Source organism: Cryptotermes secundus, unplaced genomic scaffold (assembly GCF_002891405.2).
Source record: "Cryptotermes secundus unplaced genomic scaffold, Csec_1.0 scaffold493, whole genome shotgun sequence".
NCBI classification, from domain to species: Eukaryota; Metazoa; Arthropoda; class Insecta; order Blattodea; family Kalotermitidae; genus Cryptotermes; species Cryptotermes secundus.
Window position 1 is genome coordinate 488,623 of NW_019738879.1, and position 23,446 is coordinate 512,068.

At 41.0% G+C, this 23,446-nt stretch overlaps 1 protein-coding gene across 1 annotated transcript in view; it reads left to right on the forward strand.

The window, feature by feature from the left end:
- Window positions 1-1,002: 1,002 nt before the first annotated feature.
- LOC111871189 overlaps window positions 1,003-23,446 on the forward strand; it is a 33,891-nt gene continuing 11,447 nt past the window's right edge. Inside the window, exon 1 of the mRNA XM_033754142.1 lies at window positions 1,003-1,060. The gene's annotated coding sequence lies outside the window, so the exon portion shown is untranslated. The remainder of the gene's footprint in view (window positions 1,061-23,446) is intronic.

Below are 23,446 nucleotides of genomic sequence, written 5' to 3' on the forward strand. Positions count from 1 at the left end.
TTAGCTTACTTGGACCCTAATGATGGAGGAAGTATTTCCTCCGAAACATCTACCAGACTATACGATATTACATCCCAGAAGATGTTGATTTTCATAGTCATTTTTGCGAAAACCTCAATTTCACGATAGTTGCTATTCGTTGAACATAAATTAATTAGTTAGTACAAGAGAAATCGCCACTAATAGATTGAGAACTTTTCCTTACAGTGTATAAAAGGTCATCAAGTTTCTTGTGGTTATCCAACTCCTGAAATATATGACGCATGCCACCGACAACTACAACACTAATTAGTGAAGTTATGGAGAGATATTTTCATGCAGACTGCATGTATGTAAAGAGAATAGACATCTGTAATTGCCAATTAAATCTTACGGCCGATAACATGTTTATATTACGCATACTTAACATGGGTCTCATAAGGGTGGAATTTATGTTAATCGGTGTTTATAAATAATTGTTGGTTGTGCAACATCATTGAGTATACTACTCTTGCCAATTGTTGAGTATCTCAGTGCAGGTTATGTGCGTGAGTTTCCTAATGCCATCTTGTATTGCTGAAGCAACTAGACAATTCTACACCAGCTGTTCTCTAGCAAGAAATATCACAGGACGCACTTAAAAATTATAAACACTTTCTGTGGCGTCAGAACATAAAACATACGAATNACATACGAATTTTTGTACGTAATAAATCCTGTAAAAACAATAGTTATTAATTGACAATTTAAAGCAAAGCATGAGAAAAGTTTGATTGCCTTAATTTATAGCAGCCGGTCAAGATAGCTGAGCGGTCTAAGGATATGTACTGTCTACGCTCGCTCGGAAGCTGGGATCGTGGGTTCGAATCCCACACAAGCCAGAGATCTTTGGTATGTGTATGTGTTTATTATGTGTTTGTGTTGTCCTGTGTTTAGGTAGGGGCCTTACGACGAGCTGATCACCCGTCCAAGGAATCCTACCGTCTGCAAAATGATCATGAAACTGAGAAATCAGCGCTAAGCTCCAAAGTTGGAGCGAGAGGACAGGGGAAATACGAGGAATAAAGCAGCTCACTAAAGGGTAAGTTGATCACGGGACGCTAACCGCAGAATGTTTTCATCGGTTCAGCTCGTTGCAGTAGGCCTACTTGCTTCTTGGGAGATTTATCTGAAAGTTTGCAGCCGAGGCACTAAGATAAAAAAACCGGATTGTTCCCAGGTTCGTTTCCTGATGATGCCATTGGAATTTTCAATTTTTCTAATCCTTCCAGTCGCGTTATGGCCCTGGGGTCGACTCAGCCTCTAATAGAAGTGAGTACCAGAAATCTTCCTGGACTCAAAAGGCGGCCGGCGCGTAAAACTAACAAATTCACCGCCATCTGTGAGCCGAATATGTAGAAAATGTGGTAGCCTTGACGTCTCACAACTCTATGGGCCTCGAAGACCTATTAGAGTGTTAGCTTTGCCTTTTTTACATTTTTCGAAGAAAATTTCTCTCAAAACTGTAACAACTTTTTTTTAATAAAATAAGAATTCTTAGTCAGCTACGAAAATAGATCTTTGCAGTATGAGAAATTACTGATGACTTCATAATTCCCAATATAAAATTGAATGATAATAATTTTCATAGAATATATCACACGGGCATATGGAATAATGACTATATAATCCTTATTTACTTTAGAATGAATTACTACGTAAAATTTTAATCGTTACAGAGGGTTTTTGATCTAATTTCTGGGGCTGAAACAAATAAATTTCTATAATGACACATGCTATTATGAGATACTTTTTTTTTATGCTGATCACGTCCATAGAACATAGATACATCGGTGGATATGAATTGCTGGTGAACAGGATCGCGGTTTGAGTTGCTGCCATGACATCGAATATTGCTGGACGTGTAACATTGCACTCAGACGCTATCACCAGCCAGCTTTTGTTCCTCATCGGGTCCACCAGATGGCCTGCTCTTAATATATATGATCTATCTTCTCAGAGATGAAGATTTCACACATTGATCAAAATGGTGTAACACTGAACCGGGTGCCTCAAAACGAATGAAACCATTTCAACGTTGTCCAATTTTACAGAAACGTTTAATCTAATAAATAACAGGTGTGTTTCTATGTAAATATCATATGTTCCTTTGTTATAATCACTAACCTTTAGTGACTTTATATATACATTAAAACATCGTTTACATGCCTGTTAACTTTGCTAGAAAACATTTGCGAAACCTTCTTTCTGATGACACTAAGTTGCTCTGAATATCAATGAGTAATTAAATTTAAAAATATTGTATTTTAGTTTCTTTTTGCATCAGTTGGACACACACATAACACTCTTAAACATCTAAGAAATATATGCGTCTCTACCAGCAACAACATAACAGAACAGAACACAAAGAAGAATAATAAAAAGCGTACGATATATCAATTCTAAATTATTTAAAAAAGATTCAAATTGGATTTTTTTAATTATACATTTTATGTTTAACGCTCAATTATATTACAATACATTGTAACAATTTAACGAATAACATACACCTCACTTTGTCACAATATTTATGCACTGCACACAACTTACACTGGCCACTGTTGACAGTGTTTGTTAATCACTGTAAGGGGTGAGCAGTGAGAGAACACGCGGTAGCTTAGTTGGAAGCCGGAAGTTTGCGGGTTCAAGTCCCGATGAAGTCATTGGATTCTTTTCAATTGACCTAATCCTTCCAGCCGCACTGTGGCCTTGGGGTTCACTCAGCCTCTAACAGAAATAAGTACCAGGAATTAATTAAATAATTTTCCTGGGGAGTGAAGCGCGGCCGGCGCCATATTTGAGCCGACTGTCTAGAGAATTTACTTTACTTTTAAGGCGTGAGCAGTGCAACCAATAGTGGCTGTGCATACCTGAAGATGGCCGACAGACCGGACTATGTATCAGATAAATAATATATTCTATATCTACACAGAAGTTGTGCTGAGAGAAATAAATGGAATTGGAAATATACCACAACATGGCGCTACGATACAACATTCATAGACAAATTTATGTTCAACCAATATTATTCTAATTATTGCGTTTTTTTCTTCTTGGCACTACAGCCCCAGTGAACCTAGGCCTACCTCCATGAACTTCTCGTTCACTTCGGTTTTTCTAGATCTTACACATTCGGTAGGACTCCTTGGGCGAGTGATCAGCTCGTCGCAAGGCCTCTACCTGTAGACAAACACAGAAAAATACACACAAACTAAACATCCATGCCCTGAGTGGCATTCGAATCCACGATCCCGGTTTCCAAGAGAGCGAAGACAGTACATGCCTTAGACCGCGCGGCTACTGTGACCGGCAGTGTATAAGAATAATATATAAGAATTTAGTCCGTACCTCACAGGAAACAGATCCGAACCCACGATCCCGGCTTCCAAGCGAGCGAAGACAGTTCATGCCTTAGACCGCGCGGCTACCGTGACCGGCAATTATTGCGTTTACAAGTCTATATTACGGACACATGTCAAGGATTCAAAGTTAGCCTGCCAAAGAGACTTGTATCTGGGGAAAGTGAAACAAAGATTCTGCATTACATCATCATCATTTCTCAGCATTTACAACGTAAATGCAATATCTTCTTTCTTCACTAACCTCATAAAATTAATTCATAATATGGAGGTCATGTTTTTTCACCCATCTGCATGTTCGATCTCCCAAAGCAATGAATTTATTTCGATTAGACTAGATTTAGAAGTTACACGTGAAAGTGCCGGCATAGCTCAGTCGGTATAGCGACCGGCTACGGGCTTGACGACTGAGGGGTCGGAGTTCCGAGTCCCGGTAGGGTCAAAATTTTTCTCTTCTCCACGTCTTCCAGACCGGCTCTGGGGCCAACCCAACCTCCCATCCATTGGTACCGGGGGTAAAGCGACAGGAGCGTGAAGTTGACCACTCACATTCATCTAGTGTCGAGGTTAAGAAAATGTGGATCTATACATCCACTCCCCCATACTCCTTCATGGCCTAGTGCTTAATTAGTTAAGCACGGGGACAACTGTACCTTTACCTTTTACGTTATATATTGTGATGAGAATGTACCTGTTCAATATATCCATAAAAATCTGTTTTCTCAAAAATTATTCATCTTACAAATATTCATATACAACATTGACAACTCGTTAAGACATACAAACTTCATGGAAGATAGTCATCGTTGAGGACCTAATAGTCACTCAGATAATCAAGAAATATCACGCTTTTTATTGAACATGTGAGTTCATTTCCTTGATCAAAACAGCTCGCTATTAGACCCTATCCTCAGCCAGCTAAATTCACTCCAAAATGACATAAGTAATTCCTTTTTTTTTTATTATTGCTAGTGGGTTGGGACTAAGTCCCTTGTATTGCGGCCACTACCAGCCCCAGATGATATTAGTTACATTCAATCCAATACTAGCCTGTCATTTACAGCTCCACCCAAATCCTCGAAATGACTATTTGTTTTGGGTTTCTTTCTACTCTGAGTTTGTGCAAGTCACTGCCGTTTTGCCATCCTTAAAAAAGGAAAGAGGATATTTGTCCTTCGATTGAAATTCAAGCTGGGCAATGAATGCAAAACAAGGCGTGAAATCTGAACCGTCAAAGAGTGTAGGATGTCATTTCCGGTTTCTTAGCAATGCTTTGCTGGACTTCGTGTTTTAGCAAACACAGGTTTCGTGTCATAGCCCCCATTGCAGTCAAGTCCACACACACAGCCAACTGGCAGAACCCACTACAACACAAAGTTTGTTGAAAGTTGTGTGGTTTGCGAAAGTGCAACCAGAATATGCAGTTTACTGAGAAGATAAATTTAGTGGTCAACACATGACTGCTACCAGTTTGTTATAGTCGGAAGTAAAGAAGGCATCTGGCTAGCCGCAACATGTGGTCAAGTGGTATTTGTACAGAATGCGTATTTCAAAACCTGTATACAAAGAACCCATAACATTATAGCTAGAGTTTAATCCTGGTCAACCAATATGAAGTTAATGACCATAAAATTATTTTATATCTATTTGCCACCTGTTTTTCCGCTTGTATCTTATTTATTCTTCGATACTGAAGATGGAGGTGATATGTCTTTCAGAAATTTTAGTTATATTTTAAATGGCTACATCATGTGATGTCCCAGAATATAGAACTCTTCTTAACTACCGTTGTGGGAACCTCAAAACTTTCGTATGTGTCGACCATTTCCTCGTCTTGGGTTTGAACACCCCCAGTAATGTTAAGAGTACAAAGTATGATGCTTCCAGTTACCAACCTCTCCTACAAAAGATCAGTATACGAGCCTATAGAATTCCTAACTGCACTGGGCAGAGCCCTTCTTGAGGAACTGATGTTTTCGATTAGTCACAATATTCTCCCTACATTTGTCGAAAACCATATGTTCATTAGTGTACAGCTACTTTCACAAGTACCTAAGAATAAGAAGTAATACATGCAAATAGATGAAGAAACAGGATTTCGTCATGAACTTAATAATTTTTCTGTTCTCAAATATGCATACTTAACGATACACAAATAAGTCGTTACAAATAACTTGTAAGTAAACACGGACAACAAGATTATTAAGTTTTGGTAGCCCTGTTCCCAAAGCGAAGATGAAAACAGATTGAAACAAAGAAATCTGTATCGTAGATTGATTTCTTGTTTCTGTTTATCAAAGCGGCCTAAAAATTGTTGTCGTCACGACTCCAGCCACGAGAACTCTGTAACGCCATTTATGGACCTGTTCTTGTAACGTCTCCGCAATGCAAACTGGGAAGCCTTTATCTTTTTAAAGATTTCTTATGCACGCTTCGACACGACTTCCAACGGTTGGAGTCACTGCAACTCGCCAAACTTCTATCTCAACACACTCGTTCCTAAAAAGAGTTTATTGTTTATATTGTGACATGTAGATCCATTGCTAGGAAACGTGTGTAGAAACACGTTTCTTGGGATGTTAAAATAACAGATGTAGATTCTTGTAAACTAACTCGTTGTTGTGGAATCAACAGGCGTATCCATGGATACGGGCATTCAACAGACATTTCTCTAGGATACCGACACGCTATATAAGCGGCCGTGTGCAGGCCGCGTCGAATACCTCCACCTTGACTCTTCGAGTCGTAGGAGGCAAAGAAAAAGGAAGTCTCAAATCTGAGACACTAAAATATGGTCGCGAGTCTCAAGGGACTTGGAGCCTAGATCGACTGCGCTAGCAAGAGCTAGCAGCATATGCAAAGACAGATCAGTCCTCTCGTCAGAGAGGACGCCCCACAAAAACAAGACCGTGACTGTCAAACAGTAATGGATATCTGGTCATGAGCCCCAGATGTGGCTCGACACCAAGACCTACTGACTGACTGTCCGTCAGTCGCAATGTGACTTTGACATTGAGAACCAAGTCAGTCACTGTCAGTCAGTCAGTCATAGTTCATTACAGTTGTAGATCAGATCAGAATGGATCCGGTCAGATTTGAGCAAGTTAGGCTGAAGACTTACTCTGAGTTACTGTAATTGATTGTGATTAAGACTTGATATAAATGAGTACCAGGAATATTCCTGGGGGTAAAGGGCGGCCGGCGCGTAAGGCTGACAACCTTACCGCCATCTGTGAGCCGATTGTCTAGAAAATGTGGGAACCTCGACGTCTCACAACCCTATGGGCCTCCATGGCCTGTTACAGGGATAGCTTTAGTTTACTATTTACCGATACGTAAGTAATCAATGACCGCCTCTGCAATCTAGTTTTCAGAGTTCTCGGCTACAGATCCAGAGGTCACGGGTTCGATTCCCGTCACTACCAGATTCTTTGAAAAATAGTGGTTCTGGAACGGGATCCACTCAGCCTCGTGAGGATAAATAAGGAGATATTTCTAGGAAATAGCGGCTCCGGTCTAGAAAACCGAGATTAATGAATGTGTGAGTCAGTTGCGCTGGCCACGTGACACACTCTATCCGCGAAAGTTTGCACTAACTTCGCCGACAAGCTGCGGTTGCTCGGTCGGTATAGTTCGCTTGCGGACTACAGGCCACGGAGTTTTTCTTTTGTTTAATTAATCAATTATTATAATGTCCTTAACTAATTCAAATGACGTAAACATTCTCGACTTTATGACAACCGCGATACAATACAGACAATGTAAAAGGGATGGCTGCAATAAAACTTGTTTCAGGACTTTTATTGCCGTATAAATAATCGTAGCTTTAAAAGAAAGTTGCACAAATGCATAAATTATTCACAGTGTATTACGTGCAACAGCGAAATATGGGTCATGATTAATGACTAAAGTGTGGTTGTGTGAGAGGTCAAGAAGGTCCTTGACCGCCCTTATGTGATGTACCTCAGGGGAGAGCTTCGTCAGTAAAAATGACGAAATGAACTGGATATTACGGTGGATCCCGGGGGCATATTTCTAAACCATCTATATTTTCAGAATATCTCAGTTTCGTAAATTTATGGCATAGGATACCAATGGAGATATTCCTGTTCAGAGGAATTTCTGTAAGGATACATCCCAGCGCTTAACCCAATTACTGCGAGAATTGTGTAGTTGTATTTTTAGGGATGTAAACGGAGAAGTTCATGGAGGTAGGCCTAGGCCCACTGGGGCTGTAGTGCCAAGGGAAAAAAAAATTATGGATTTGCTTATAAAGAAAGTTAATTTTTATATTGCTTCAAATATATTCCTGAAGTTGCAATTCCAAAAATATTGTGACATGTTGATCCCTACCGCCCCAGCTCCACGTAGCGGTAACTTAGCGCTCGCGTAATAGGCGAGTAATCACCCCGCAATGCGCAACGCGCGGTGACGTCACGAGCGGAGCCGAAGAGAGCCGAGCGGAGCCGAAGATAGCCGAGCCCCCGTAACCTGGTAACTATGCAATGCTAATCAACAGCGGTGACGTCACACTAGCAACAGCGTCCTAGAATATACGCCACGTCACAATATCTTACTTGTAACGTATTGGACCTCTATGCGTATCATTTATCATGCTCCTATATTAAAATTTGTTGCGAAATATACTGCCATGATTTAGGGGTTTTTGCGCGACTTATAAGACGGGGTTTTGGGTAGGGTGATAGAATTTATTTACAGCTTATACACTCAACTCGGGAATACAGGCAATTAAAGCACTATCGCTAATCTACACATTTTAGAGTTCACCGTTACACACCCACTAAAATTCTCAATCTTCACTAGTCGTATCCTGACAACGGATTTATAACAGTCTCTTTTTTATTGCTAGTGGGGTGGAACTAAGTCCCTTGTACTGCGGCCACTTCTGGCCTAGTGTACCAGCTCCAGATGATAGGTCAGGGTGATTGTGGAGCAATTGGTGGAATGAAGATTGGGAGTGGAAACCGAAGTACCTGGAGAAAACCTGCCCCAGGGCCACTTCCTCCACCACAAATCCCACTTGAACAGACCCGGGATCGAACCCGGCCCGCCGTGTTAGGAAGCCAGCGACTAGCCGCTTGAGCTATGGCGCGGTCCTATAACAGTCTCACTGTCACTTCAAATCACACATAAAGCCTTCTTTTCACAGTCTAATTTTCTTCTTGCCACTATTCTGTAATTGCCAACTCAATTCAATCCCTCTGCTTCCAAGCTCTTATCCTAGCAGGCTACCGTCTCGAAACTCGACTCAATCCTTCTCAACTGAACTCTTCTTTATAACCACTTTACACTGACAACTGCAGAAAATACATCCTCTCTATTGTTGAAAATGCGTGTTTATAGCGCCGTTGCATAGCAAAGGAAGTTACTCGAAGGATTATCGAGCCGTTGCCTAGCAATGAATCTCTATTCTACCTTCATTATTCCGGCTTTCGGACCTCATACGCTTCGCCAACTTTAAAGTCTTGCCTCTAGAAAGCTCTACACCTAGAGCATGCCTAGGTCTCCCATCTCTAAGCATCTCACGATCTGTTGCTACGACTACTCAGCTAGCCGACGGAGTCCCCGGATTCATGACGAGTAAGAGAAGCTCTACTATATTTGGTTTATGATACACTTAGCTTTCCTGCATGGGCTTACTCCTCGACCTTGATAATAGAGGCGATATGTTCCTCCGAAACACCTGTTAACTTTTGCCGGACTACACAGCTTTGTATCCCAGTATACGGGAAACACCACGCTCATTGTACATCTATATAGAAATATTCTAGATTAATTTCTATGCTCTATTTTACAGGCTATTTCTGTGCTTCTGGTTCTAATGATGGGGCTTCGAGGCTCATCAATCATCTGACACTGGGAACAGCCCACTTATGACTCACTGGACAAGACACAGCATGGGAGGAAACAGGGCCAAGAAACTCTGAAACTAATTGATGGATTTGAAAAGGCACTTTGCATTCTCCTCTTGTCAGTTTTATAGAACGAAGAATTCCCCTAGCATGCCTCCACATGCTCTGAATGATATTAAGGCGTAATTACCATGTGTGTGGATAGAAATGGGGAGATAATGACATCTGTATGCATTACGGTTTGATGTTCAGTATTCATTGCAGCTGGTATGTGCGTATAAATAAATTAAATCTAACAATTTTTCACATTAGTAAATGCTAGAATTGTCTTAGGAATGCACTAACATAGAGTCAATTACGTTCCTAAAGGCGTACATTATTCAAACAGCATTGGAATTCATTTTTTTCAACGAAGCCTGAATCCTTAAATCTTTACTGTTTATACTGTGGTAAGGTCGATAATCGCTTACACAGCCCAAGTCGAGTACATCTTACGGGGATACATTTGATGGAAAATCTAATCATTTAGACTAAAGTAAATTTGTGCCTGTGCTTAACTAATTAAGCACTACTCCATGAAGACGTATGAAGGAGTGGTTGTATAGATCCGCGTAGTCTTGACCTGGTCACTGGTTTGAGGTGAGTGGTCAGCTTCAAGCAGCTGTTGCTTTACCCCCAGGAAGGAGCCCCCGGTACCATTTTGATAGGAAGCTGAGTGGGCCCCAGTGCCGGTCTGGACTACTTGGAGAGAACACTTTTGCATCTACAGGGGATTCGAACTCCGGCGTCCTGGGCCGTCCAGCCCATAGCCACTCACCTTACCGACTAAGCCAACCCAACTCCCGTCATGCAGTACGTAACGTCGATAAAACAGCATTTGTTTGGTTTCTGTTTCTTGCAGCGGTGGTTATGAAGAGTACTTTTTCCTTCAGGAACGAATTATAAATCAAAAAAGGTAGCGATCAGGGGCGACATGTTCCTCCGAAACGTCAATTGACTTTCAACGGACTACACGGCGTTATATTTCAGGAAACATAACTCTTTAAAATAAGATTTATTAAATAAAAATTTCTCATAGTGATGGCTATGAAAAATAAGTACTGTCACCTGAGTTTTGATGTCTCGTAATCCGGTAAAGTTCACAGACGTTTTAAATTAACGTATTGCTTCCATCTTCAGGGTCGATAATTATATTAATTGAGCAGAAATCAGAATTTTCTTGGCGCTTTCTTCTTACTGGTTGCTTGCCACAGTCGGCTTGTTGCCTGCTTCCCGCGTGTTTCTTTGTTGTCTTGCTCTTTGAGCGTGAAGAAACGGCGATATGTTCCTCCGCAACGTCGGTTTACCTTTACCGCCATTATAACCCACATGATTAAATTCTTCGTACTCACAATTACGATATCCTAAAGTCCGAAGACAAAAACACCCTGCCTTTACAGTGTACAGAACCCCAGCCGTCTTAACTCATAGCCAGTCACTGTACTTAATTATAAAATTTTGCTCCAGAGTGTCATGAGATCAAAAGCATGCCCCATAACCTCAAGCGATCAAAAGCATAGCACATAGCTTCAAGAGATCAAAAGCATGGCCCATAGCCTCACGCAATCAACAGCATAGCACATAGCCTCACGCAATCAACAGCATACTCCATAGCCTCACGCAATCAACAGCATACTCCATAGCCTCACGCGACCTAAAGCTTAACTCAAAATCTTAGCGTGTATCTTCATCAGGAGGCCGGAGTCACTTTCAGGTGCGCCGTTTTACTGGGACCAAGCAAGATCTATCAGCGTGTACATTCCAGATTCATAAGTAGATATATACGGAAATATCAGATTTACTGGGTTAGCGAGTATTCTGTTCCAAGTTTTTTTTTATTGATTTCTTCAGTCTCTCCAGGATATTACCTTAAAGTAGGCCAATAACAAATCCCTTGAAACCCTTTCAATATCTCCCCAACAGTATATAGTCTTTGTAGTTGAAATAATACCTTAAATTACTCAAGGATTCATCTTGCCTTGGGCTCATACATAAATTTAGACTGCTCAATCGAAAATATTAGTTCACAAAACAATGTTGGCTTAAGCGAGCCACTTCGTACACGTTCGTGGTGAGAGGGCTGGTGAGAGGGCTGATGAGAGGGCTGGTGAGAGGGCTGATGAGAGGGCTGATGAGAGGGCTGATGAGAGGGCTGGTGAGAGGGCTGATGAGAGGGCTATTGAGAGGGCTGATGAGAGGGCTGGTGAGAGGGCAGATGAAGTGCTATACAGCTCTGAGTGACATGTGATCTAAAGGTTCTGCGTGGATACGAAAATCCAGCTCTGACGAATACAGAATTAAAAAAAGATCCTAGTTTGACATATGCTCTTTTCAAAACTTCTGATGATAAATCACCACGGGGAGCAGATCTGAGAAACAGGACCGTGGCGTATTGATGATTGCAATGAAAGATCTCTCCTGAATGAGAGGAGATTTAAAGATTACGGAATATCTGAAAGAACTTCCGACAGACGTATATTGAATAGAGAAAACTGCGCTTAAGAGGACATGGAACAGATGGGAAGTTGGGAAGGGGTCGAGGACCTGCTAAATAAAATGAAAGAAGCATGAGAAGGAAAAAGCGAAAGAGATGAGGAGGACAATGGTCGAAATGAGACGAACAAGTTAAGGATGAAGCAGGAGAACATAAGCTGGAGAACACGAAAACGTCCAATATGAGAAACTAGAAGCACTAGTAGCAGTAGCAGTAGTAACAGTTTGGGTGACAAGTAGTAGTAGTAGTAGTGGTAAGTGGCACCAACAACAGTAGCAATGGCAGTAGCAGCAGTAATACTAGCATAAGAGGAAGTAGTAGTTGTGGCAGTAGTAATATCAGTAGTAACATTATAGGTAAAGCTATCCCTGTAACAGGCCATGGAGGCCCATAGGGTTGTGAGACGTCGAGGCTCCCACATTTTCTCTAGACAATCGGCTCACAGATGGTGGTGAGGTTGTCCGCCTCGCGCCCTTTACCCCCAGGAAGATTCCCGGTACTCATTTCTATTAGAGTCTGAGTCGACCTCAGGGCCATAGTGCGGCTGGAAGAATTAGATCAATAATTTAAATTTCCGGATCAAAATTAAAATTCAGCAGACAACTTTTAGGACAGACTCAACATCCAAAGCCGTTTAGGAGATCGGCGATTAAGTATCTGGAACAGTATGTACAAGAACACGAAATTGGTCCAGCCTTGTGTTCTTTCTGCAATGGCATCATTTTCGGGTCTGGACTCTGAAACCTGGGGGTGAGTTACGAGGGGGAAGAAGTAAAAAAGAAAGTTAACAAGTAGATATTGGGGCCAGATGCAGAGCCAATCACCAAGCGATTATTTGTCTGGTGTAAGTAGCGCATATATAAAATGCTGCAGTCTTCTGCTTTTGTTTATCACCACTTCTGTGATTGCTAATGTACAGGGCGATTCTAAATTATTTTTTGGGTTTCCGCTTATAGGCCACGGAAACCCCGATAATAATTTAGAATCATCCTGTACATAACAAAGCCGAAGAACGTTATAATAACAAGGGTAAGTTAGCCTTCTATAAAAGAACATATACAAGTGGAGTACGACTTTCTGTGATTCAATATAATGCACACTGATAGAAGTTTGCAGAGGTTTCCGAGAAGTATATTAGTTTCATCTTCAGGGTCGAGGACTAAGCCAATTAAGTAACCAGGAGGAAGCAGCTAAAGATTTATGGAATATATTTTTCCGTAACTTCTGATATTCTACCGGACTACATGGTCTGAAATATCATAAGACAGCATTGTTTATATTTTCATGTGAAACCGAAATTCAATAAATTAAAAATTGTTTCATTTATATCCTTAACACGAATATATAACGTTGAATTTTTGTTTTTATTTTTCGAAAATAAAACTGTTTCTTTCGAGAGCCACACGAGACCACACATTTCGGCCGTCAGACACAAGAGGATGCTTGAAGTCTTTTCCGTGTCTTCTGCGGTAATTCTTGTCAGTATTTTGCTTTTCATTTTGTTCATAAAATAACATGTTCTCACGCAAACTTTTCAGAATATTTGAATAAATAAGAAAGGGCCAGCATTCAGGGGAAAAAATAACGTTTTTTCTTGCAATTATATGGCCTCAAATTAGGGAAAAGCTAAGCTACAGTTCAACTAGCGCCAATTTACAATTTTCGTGTCGGTAAATTCGTCACAGAAATTACAGAAAATTGGCCGGATTTTAGATTCTGAGAACAGTGACTGGCGAGAATATTGTCTTCTGGGATGTGACACTGTGTGCACCGACAGATATCCACCGAAATTTCGGGGGAATATACTGCCTCCATGTTCAGAGTTTTATCTTCTCTTATCTCTTATATGTGTAAATTAAAATTGGCAAATAAATTGTTTTTAATAATTCCTTCTGTTCATTAATATAAAATTTATTCATCCTTACTTTCTAGAAACTAGAATTCCCCTTCTACCATTCGTGCTACATGCCTTGCCCAACCCATCCTCCTTGACTTGATCATTCTAATTATACTTGGCGAAGAGTACAAGCTATGAAGCTCCTCATTATGCAGTTTTCTCCAACCTCCCGTCACTTCATCTCTCTTCGGTCCAAATATTCTCCTCAACACCCTGTTCTCAAACACCCTCAGTCTGTGTTCCTCCCTTAATGTCAGAGACCAATTTCACACCGATACAAAACCACAGGCAAAATTTTTAAGGTAAATTTTTTCCCTTTCCTTAACGAATTAATCACTACATCATGAAGGTGTATGGGGGAGCATATCCACATTTTCTTAACTTCGGCACTAGCTGGAGGTGGGTGGCCAGCTTCACGCCCCAGCCGCTATACCCCCGGGGAAAGAGCCCCCGGTACTCATTTGATAGGAGGATTAACATTGTAGTCTTCTGGGTTGTGACGTCGTGTCTAGTGGGTACCGACGTTTCGAAGGAATCAAGGAGCTTACGAACAAGAGATGCTAACCATAATACAGCGACACTGGTTTATTCTACATGTATACTTCGAAATGGTGTCGCTTACTCTGTTGAATACTGCTCCAGCTCGACGCAACAATACCGTGTGAAGCGCACCGCAGTGCAAGGAGGTCAGGCTCCCCTGTGCGCAAATCGTTTTACTTATACGGCCAGCTGAGTGTTTCCTGCGGTTGAGAGAAGCGGGCGGCATCACTCGCGAGCAACAGTGGCATATGGCTGGAATTTTGTGCTAACCAATAAAATAAGAATATATCAGTGCGTATTTGGTTGAGGCACTATGCTACAAGCCGGAAGGTCGTGGGTTCGATTGCAGATGAGGTCATTATATTTTTTTTTCTTCAATTTACCTAATCCTTCCAGCCGCACTATGTACCTGGGATCGACTCAGCCTCTAACAGAAATGAGTACCAGGAACCCTCCTGGGGGGGGTAAAGGGCAGCTAAGACTGACAACCTCACCGCCATCTGTGAGCCGATTGTCGCCTCCACGTCCTGTTACAGGGATATCTTCGCAAGAGGTGCATTCCTCAATTCCGACGCGAAAAAAATGCGGAGCTTTACTCCCACGCCATCTATACGTCCTTACAGCGTAGTACTTGTGCACACAAGTGACTTAATTTACTTTTCACTACTGCCACACGAAATGTACTAATTTCTGACATTTAATTACTGAGGGACAAGCAGTATTTCAAAACAGAAACTTCAAATATACAGAATTGTTATGAGCGTCTCGCCATTTTGGTTTGGAACAGTTCAATTAAGATAACGGTGATGCTGTTCCCGCCCTCAATTCAACAAACAAAATTCATATTTATATATATAACAAAATATGATGTCGTGTAGACCCGTTGCTAGGCAATGATCGTGAAACAAACAACTAAACAACAGTCGTTACTACTCAACGGCCCATAAACTGCAAACATATGACCGGTGTTTTCTGTGCGATCCGTGCTAAGATGTTACAAACAGTACAGTTAAAAAAAATATCTGGTTGTGAGCCTCAAAGGGCTTGGCACCAAGACGAACTGATTCACGGTAAACCGGCAGTCGTAATGTAACGCTGGCTCTGACTCTCTGGGTTAGTCAGTCAAGTGAATAGTGGTTGGTTAGTGAGTTAGTGGTAAGCTACAGACCGCTGGGGTTCATTCGTTGTGAGCTGTCGTGATAAGTTGGTAGCTGAGGCCGGTGACAGTTCGGAAACGGAGAGGAAAGGGAGCGTCCGCTGTTGGAAGCCGCTACCAAGCAAAGGCAGTGAAAATGTGACGATGAACTTTATAGAGAACTTGTGTAATAGTGAATTGTAAATTGTAGTCACGCGCTATATCAAAAAGACAAATCCGATTATCAATCCAAAACCTATCTATAGTAACTCTGTCACGTGATAATGTTACGTTGTGTATATTTTCATCTTTAGGTTTTAAATATGAGACCAAAAGATAAATGATCCTGGATTGAATGATATGGTAAAAATAATTTAAGAAATTAACCCTTTCCAAAATTGTGATTTTGGTCCTTACAAAAATATAAAAGGTCCTTATAAAACATTAGAACATGACAAAAATATATGAAGGCCTCTTCTCAAGCAACAAATCAACCTGTATGCAAAATACATAGTAAAGTGAGGAAAATTTATCCCTGTGCTTAACTAATTAAGCAGTACACCTTATCGGCGTATGGGGGAGTGGATATATAGATCCATATTTTCTTGACCTCGGCACTAGCTGGAGGTGAATGGTCAGTTTCATGCCCCGGCCGTTTTACCCCGCAGACAGAATCTCCGGTGTCCCTCAGATAGGAGGATGTGTGTGCCCCAGAGTCGGTCTGGACGATATGGAGAAGAGGAAATTCTGACCCTACCTAGACTCGAACCTCAACCCCAAGTCGTCCAGCCCGTAGCCAGTCGCTATACCGACTACGCTATCCTAACTCCACGTAGTAAAGGAATTATTTAAAAAAAACACTTGCAATGTTTTGGTGTAAGCCTCACCTATTATTCTTTACTGAAAGCCACAAAGACTTCAATAACTTCTCAGCAATTTTCCCCATGGTGTGTCCTGTAATGCACAGTGAATAAAGACTGGTTTCTAACACAGCTGAACCTTCCAACCTTTCTGAACGCCCACTTCAAACCCACAGTTAGTACCTCCGTAACGCATTTCCCAGAAATATATTAGATTTTATTCCACTCCCAATTTTCTTTCTCTGAGTGCAGTAATTCCGGTGTTTCTCCTCACTGACTCTTGGTACTGGGCGTCTTCCTCTCTTTGGAAGGATAGCTAGGCACGCTGGATCATGATCCGAGGTTTTGTTCCCCCCCATTACCTGTTCTCTACCCTCAATCTCTACGTTACCATTCACGTATCCCGCTATCTCAGCATATTGCAATTCATACTTACCTTTCTGATCCTAATCAACTTCGCAATATTGAATACAACAACCGCCCCTTTTCCTACTTTTTGCATCATACTCCATAGCCTATTTTGTTTTGTTTTTTTCGTTACTTATTCTATTAAGCTATTTGATTTCTTCTTCTTTGCTATATAATCCATATACCTTATTGCTTGCACGTTACAATAAACAGAATTATATCCCAGGATATAAGTGATTCAACCGACTCATATTCTGTTTAAAAATAAATATAAAAATTAGTAATGTAATACGAGAATAGGGCTGTAGATAATTTGTAATATAATTTTATTTAAGATTTTTTTATTGTTGATTCGCTAATAACATTCCAATCATAACATCCAATATTAAAAAAAGAACAAAATATAGGTTTCAATATCTTATGCGTATGCATTTATCATTAATATGACGATGGTTGATGATTGAGAGACTATTGTCAGATCAATCCACTCCCCCCACTAAGCGAATTAAAAAAATCTCAGGTTACTGACTTCTAGATAAAATATTACACAATAGAAGCCACGTACTGGGAAGATGTTTATAATACAAAAATGAAGACGAGACCCACTCCTACACATGCGCATTACATGTTATTACGCTGTATAAACTTAATCTGAGTTTCATCATTTTTTACGCTTTTGACTTTTCGTTCTATTTCTCAGAGGTACACCGCATTCACGTCCCACGTTTTCGCTTTATGTCCATCCCTTTTTCTGCCTCTACAGTCACTGCAATTTCGCCTGAACACTTTTCATAAAATCATAACTTTCTTCTCTCCTCTCGCTCCCACTTTGGAGCATAGGGCTGATTTCTCAGCTTCGTGGTGATCAGTTCGTCTCAAGGTCTCTACCTAAACACAGAATAAGAGCATACACACACAAAATATCCATGCCTTGTGCGGGATTCGAGCCCACGATCCCGGTTTCCAGGCGAGCGAAGACGGCTAATTCCTTAGACCGCGCGGCTACTGTGACAGGCAATGTATAAGAATAATATATAAGAATTCAGTCCGTACCTCACAGGAAACAGATCCGAACCCACGATCCCGGCTTCCGAGCGAGCGAAGACAGTTCATGCCTTAGACCGCGCGGCTACTGTGACAGGCAATGTATAAGAATAATATATAAGAATTCAGTTCGTACCTCACAGGAAACAGATCCGAACCTACGGTCCCAGTTTCCAAGCGAGCGAAGACAGTTCATGCATTAGACCGCGCGGCTACTGTGATCGGAAAATCATAGTTTAATATGCTTTAATTCATAATAACACCAAAAATCATGGTTCTAGTTTTGATATTTTCTTGTTTTGTAAGACATTTTGATTTCCACATTTAATATACATTTTCCAAAGTTATGACCCCTTTTGTGGTCTAGTGGTCAGAGTTAATGCCTGCATATCCAGATGTTCCGGGTTTGATTCCAGGCGCTACCAGATGTTCTGAGAAGTAGTGAGTCTAGAACTGGGTCCACTCAGACTCGTGAGGATAATTGAGGAGCTATTTCAAGGAAATAGCGGCTCCGGTCTATAAAAACTAGATTAACGGCCGTGGGGACCCTTTTCGCGTAGTTAGTCGAGTCACTATGCCACAAGCCGGAAGGTCGCGGGTTCGAATCCCGATGAGGTGGATTTTTTCCCCAATTTTCCTGATCCTTCCAGCAGCATTATGGCCCTGGGTTCGACTCAGCCTCTATCAGAAATGAATACCAGGGCTCTACCTGGGAGTTAAAAGGCGGCCGGAGCGTAAGACTGACAACTACCATCTGTGTGCCGATTGTCTAAAAAACGTGCGAACCTCGACCCCTCACAATCCTACGGGCCTTCATGGCCTGTTACAGGTATAGCTTTACTTTTAACGTCTCATATATTTCACACTTCGTAATCGAGTGCCCAAACCTTATTCATAAATGGAGTAAACACAACCCACAATGTCACAGATAAATTGGTTCGATTCGTCAGAGGCTCTTTGAGTTTGGTGCCACTTTCCTGCACGACATCTGTCGAGAGCTGAGAATATTCTCCTGTTTACATTGCTCTCGACCTGAGACGTGAGCTATTGACATCCGTGACATTACAAAAACTATTTTACATGTTCCGTGAGTCACTGACTATTACAGTCTTTTGTTAAAAGTTTCCGTGACTATAGGAGTGGAGGTAACCTAACCTACGAGCGACACGCAACTACAATTTACCTTCTTCTGTCATTTTATGCACAGATAATACATGAAGAGGCTTGTGACACGTAGAAGCTTGTCATGGAAAGTGAGCTTGCTGGTTTACATGCGTTGAAAATGAACGTGTAGATGTGTAATGTTAGTTAAATTAATGGGAAAAGGTTCCGCTGTTCCTACAAAGTAAGCAGAGTCAAGAGGTTATTGTCTTGAAATGAAGGTCTTGATGATTAAATAATTCTGTGACAGAAAATATTTCTCTTTATGAATATTTACGGCTCATATGATACTTTCGTTAGAGACTTAATGTAATTTCGAACAAATTTAAATATTCTGGTTCAGTAAATGTACAGAGTTAATATTTAAATTCTGGTGATTACAACGTACTCATATATTTTTTCACATATATAAGTACATATCCGTTTCCTCTTTACATATACAGGATGTTTCACGACTTTAGCGCATAAGTGCGGGAGGTGATTTCCTAGGTCTTTGTGATCAAAAAAGTTCATATAAACATGTGTCCGATTTTGGACGGTTACGGAGTTATGACCGTTTTTTTCATTCCCGTACACGCCCTCGTGTGAACCGCGTCTGTCATCTGGCGCGTCGCTATTTTTAGCCAGCTACAGACAGAGCGTTCTCGTTATCTCGACAGTTGAGAGATACCTAAGGCGTGGTGGGTTGGTATGTCCGGCCACGGCTAGTGTGGCGGCTACTGGTGTTCAGAACAGTTCTCATCTCGGTGCGTCTGATACGTTCACGATGTCATTTACATTTTCATTTGAGGAGTATGCAGATATGATTTATGTGTGCGGGTTTTGTGACGGTAACTCAGTTCTTGCCGTAGCTGAATATCAGCAACGGTTTCCGAATCGTAGAATACCGTCCAAAATCGGACACATGTTTATATGAACTTTTAATCACAAAGACCTAGGAAATCGCCTCCTGCAGTTATGCCCTAAAGTCGTGAAACACCCTGTATACTACATAGTGAACAATATCCTGACTAATTACTGATCTTAAGCTTTCAATGTTTTTAATTACTGATGTTAATTCTATTCTTTGGTTGTCACAGTGTATTTCTGGGTTAACTTCCTAACATTTCGGAGGTCTTGCAGTCTATATAGTGACTGGCCACGGGCTGGACGACTGAGGGGTTGAGTTCGAGTCCCAGTAGCGTCAAGAGTTCTCTCTTCTCTATGTCGTACATACCAGTTCTGGAGGCCCCCTTCCTCCTATCCAATTGGTACCATTGGTTATTTCCTTGGACGTAACGCGGCCGAGACTTGAAGCTGACCACTCACTCTAAACTAGTGAGGAGATCAAGAAAATATGGATCTATTTATCCACTCCCCCATACGCCTTCATGTTGTAATGCTGAACTAGTTTACACAGGGACAAATTTCCCTTTTTACCTTTCATTTAAAAAAAACATGAGAGTGTAATTGTTGAATAAATTTTACTTTCATTGTATTCAAAATTCTTGAAATATTTACTTTGATATTCTTGTGGTGAGCCAAAAAAATCCACGCAGAAATTGGTCCGAAAGAATTTTTGGAAAACCTGGCTAATCATAGTCCGTTTTGTTTCCATGCTTTACCATTCTTCAACTTCCATATATGAGGCTTCACGAACCCTTTTACTTCCACATGGTCGTTTACAGCTCGTCGCAGTCATTAAACCTGTGCAAATGAAAAACATCGTTAAGTGGAGATGAATCAAACAATGCCTTCTTCTGGGCTGTAACACCGTGCATTTCGTAGACACTCCACGCTTCGGAGGAACATATCGCCCTCATCTTTAGGATTAAACAGTAAGCGAAGGAAGAACCGAGCAGAAACAATCGACAATCGATTCTGAACCACGTGATATCACAATCCGAGGCAAGGCAATGTCTATAGTCGCCGTTGTGAGAACCAGACATCCAACATAAAATTGTTTCCTATTGAAGGAAAGATAGAGGGGCGGATAGAAGTGACAAGAAGGCGTAAGAAGATGCTGGATGACCTTGGGGACAGAAGAGGATATTTTCATTTGAAGGAGAAAGCTCTAGATCGCATCAAGTGGAGGAACTGTTTTGGAAGAGACTTTGGACCTGTCGTCTTGATAGATTACAGATGAATACAAAGGGAGGAGAAACTCCTACCTTTTTGAGTAGCTAATGAGAAAATGTTTCCAGAATGAATCTACTAATTCCATCATGTCTGCCTTCATATGTGCCAGCACATAACAAGAACCGCTGAACAAATTTACATAAAATTTTATGTTTTGGAATTTCGCACTGAAATTATTCGAACCATCCAAATTTGTTTAAAATAAGGCAATCATAACGGACAGAACTACATGCATTTCTGCTCGCATCTGGACCGTAACTCACTAAATACAGTACAACTTGGTTATAACGTCATCAAAGGGACCTAAAAATAGTGTCGTTATAAACGAATGTCGTTGTAACCGAAATGGGCACTTCCACAGTAGCCTTATGTTAGTCACGTAAAAATCCTACCAAAAACAGAGTTAAAATGTTGCATTTTTTAGTGAAATACGTAGTTAAGTACAGACTAACGTAACATTAACGTGNCCTCTTCAACAATCTTACAGATTTATTTGTACGGTTATATAAAAATTAGTTTTATGCTGTGTCATTTCACATCTCAGGTACCGTTAGGCGAAGTTTGATCAAACACTAGAGTTATGGTGCAAGAAATTTTATGCTAGGCATATATTTCCTATTTGATTTATTACTCAGTCGGTGTTTCTGGTCCACTGAAGCCCGTCGGGCATTCATTTGCACCTTTGCACAAACTGCTATACACATAGAACTGAACATAGGCTTATGCNTGATGCATTTGTGCATGTCGTACTAGGCAAGGTATAAAAACAGTTGCTTTATGAGGAATTAGTTGTACCATTGAATATTTGACGCAATAGACAAGGTGTCGCAGAAACCGATGTTGCTATAACCAAGTTTTACTGTATTTATTACAGAGTTAATATTTCTAACAGAATTACAGAGGAAACTTGAATATTCATTTGATGTCCAGACACATTCTCTTCAACAATCTTACAGGTTTATTTGCACGGTTATATAAAAATTACTTTTATGCTGTGTCATTTCACATCTCAGGTACCGTTAGGCGAAGTTTGATCAAACATTAGAGTTATGGTGCAAGAAATGTTATGCTAGGCATATATTTCCTATTTGATTTATTATTCAGTCGGTGTTTCTGGTCCACTGAAGCCCGTCAGACATTCATTTGCATTTCTTTGTGGAGGCATCTTTGCACAAACTGCTATACACATAAAACTGAACATAGACTTATGCACCCATAGGAACACGAACCAGCAATTCCGGTTTCTGAGCAACCCACTTCTGCAGGAGCTAATATCTTTGTGTAATAACAATTCATTCATTCATCAATGGCACTACAGCCCCTTGTTTGGTCCTGGCATTTTCTTCAGTTTCGTAATCGTTTTTACACAGACGGTAGGGCTCCCTGGATGAGTGATCAGCCCGTCGCAAGGCCGCTACCTACACACAGAATAAACGCACACGGATATCCATGCCTTGAGTGGGATTCGAACACAAGATTCCAGTTCTCGACCGAGCGAAGACAGTTCAGACAGATCTCGCCGCCATTGTGACCGACTTAATAATAATTACAACTTTATATATCTATAGAATGTCTTCTCCATTATCTGATTCTAATATCAAGAAATGACAAAAATAAAAGGCCATAGGATCCCAATCTGTGCTCGAAATGTTAGTAGACACGGTTAGACGCCCTTTGCTTAGGGCCCCCATACACACACAGTTTGGCCTCCAGTTCGGTCTGTACAGTTGAAGACTGAAAGGCAAAACTGACATGTCTGGTGCGGCCGGCCGGCCAATCGTTTGGACTGTTGGCCTGTGGGAAACCCGTCAGTTCTGCCTGCAGGACCGTAGCACGTGACGTGTGTGACTCAGCATTATAGGCTGGAAGACCGTGATTGTGGCATGAAGCCTGCCGCTTTATCTGCGCGTGTATAGGGAGGAAAGGGAGGGTGTAAACTGTCACAGTTTTGCCTGTAAGGTCGATCGGAAGGCCAAACTGTGTGTGTATGGGGGGCCTTAGTTACAGAGCTCTTCACTCTAAGGAAGCTATTTCCAGTGCCTCGAGGAATCATTAATTCAGTTTCCTACAACGATTCGTGTGACTACAAATTCACGCGCCTGCGCTGTAATAATTGCTTTTTAACATGTGTTGGTCATTCCCTTGAGATTTTCTACTGACCTGAAACATCTGTCAAGTTCTGAAAAGCAATTTCCATTCCTGAACCTATCATAACTTATAATTTACAACTGATACAAACTAGGCAGAAGAAATGTAAACGTGTTTATGTTTTGTCGTATATTACGGACACTTGATTATAATGGTTAATAATTTAAAGATGCTGACTTAATTAGGAATTACTGCGAGAGACTGGAAAAAAAAAATTAAATTCTATTCCAAAATATTTATTAGGCTATTGCGAAAGTAATACGAGAAAACTACCTAAAACACAGAAGAAATATATACGGTAATAAAAGGTATCCCCATAGGGTTGTGAGACTTCGAGGCCCCCAAATTTTCT